This window comes from Mizuhopecten yessoensis, unplaced genomic scaffold, assembly GCF_002113885.1.
Source record: "Mizuhopecten yessoensis strain PY_sf001 unplaced genomic scaffold, ASM211388v2 scaffold1309, whole genome shotgun sequence".
In the NCBI taxonomy this organism is placed as follows: domain Eukaryota; kingdom Metazoa; phylum Mollusca; class Bivalvia; order Pectinida; family Pectinidae; genus Mizuhopecten; species Mizuhopecten yessoensis.
This window is the reverse complement of record NW_018403982.1, coordinates 112367-113688: the sequence shown is the minus strand read 5'-3', so window position 1 is coordinate 113688 and position 1322 is coordinate 112367. Positions and strand designations below refer to the sequence as shown.

At 41.3% G+C, this 1322-nt stretch overlaps 1 protein-coding gene across 1 annotated transcript in view; it reads left to right on the top strand.

The window, feature by feature from the left end:
- Window positions 1-6: 6 nt before the first annotated feature.
- The window catches only part of LOC110458834 (hemicentin-2-like), an 86329-nt gene continuing 85013 nt past the window's right edge, over window positions 7-1322 (top strand). The window contains exon 1 of the mRNA XM_021510789.1: window positions 7-302. The gene's annotated coding sequence lies outside the window, so the exon portion shown is untranslated. The remainder of the gene's footprint in view (window positions 303-1322) is intronic.

Genomic DNA, 1322 nt, shown 5'->3' with positions numbered 1-1322 from the left:
AGGCATTGATGTGACTGTGAGTAAAACAAGATATAACGTTCAGGCCGGAGATGACGTCACACTGGATTGCTCGATCTCCTCGTATCCTGGTCCACTCGATTCTGTGTTTTGGATAAAGGATGGAAGAATCGTGTACAGCAGCTCTGATAGAGACACTAAGAAGTATTCAGGATCCTCGATAGCAGATCCATCACTGACCATACACGGTACAACAACAAGTGACACTGGGTATTATTACTGTAAATGTAGAAAAGGAAGATCAACAGGAGGAAGTAATTGGATACATCTGCGTGTTACAGAAGGTAAGTGGGGCCTCGTTATCGACACATGTACCAAGTTCTGAGTAGCGAATCGGTTACAACATGATTATACGGAGCCCCCGAAGGGACATGGTAAAACATTTACTAACCGTGGGCACGAATTAACAAACCGTGCGCACGAATTGACAAACCGTGCGCACGGATTAACAAACCGTGCGCACGAATTAACAAACCGTGCGCACGAATTGAAAAACCGTGCGCACGGATTACCAAACCGCGCGCACGAATTAACAAATCGTGTGCACGGATTACGAAACCGTGCGCACGAGTTACCAAACCGTGCGCACGAATTAACAAAACGCCAGATGTACCAGTTACCAGGAGTTATCTTTCTGTTCTCATTAGTTCTTTCCCAATATATGATAGCCAATTCCTACCGATCAACGGAAAGCCTACGTAACGTAAGTATCGCAAACTTGACATAACTAACAAGGAAGCTATGACGAAGATCTACTCAAAGAAGTTATTGATCCTTTACTTGCTATTGATTAGCACCAAACTGTCAAAACATTTAGTGTTATTTATTGCATACAGTTGGTAATTTTATAAACGGGAGTACTTTGATTTGCCATTTCTCATTTAAATTCGTTTACATGTGTAACTCATCGCCCCATCTCATTGGCTGATACTCTATAGTAAGTGTGTTAGTATATTTCACAAACTGTGCATTATTGTATCGTTTCCCTCCGTGTTGTTTACATCTTATGTCAACTTATCACAAAACGCAGTGACACTATGAAAACAGACAGCAATTTACTCCCTCCTTTTGTCCATAAATTATCCGTGACATTTGGAGAAATTTGGTCGGTTAGGGTAAACTGTCCCGCCCATATTGACATTGGTGACACAAATCTCGTCAAAGTTTTGATAGAATGGATGCACGTGTACATGACTGACACTAAATATTGTAACGGGTTTATCACCTCAACTTCCACTCTATAAGTGGTCTCTGTCAAGTTTTTTGAGATATTTTTCAACACTGGTCACCTTTGACTATATGGT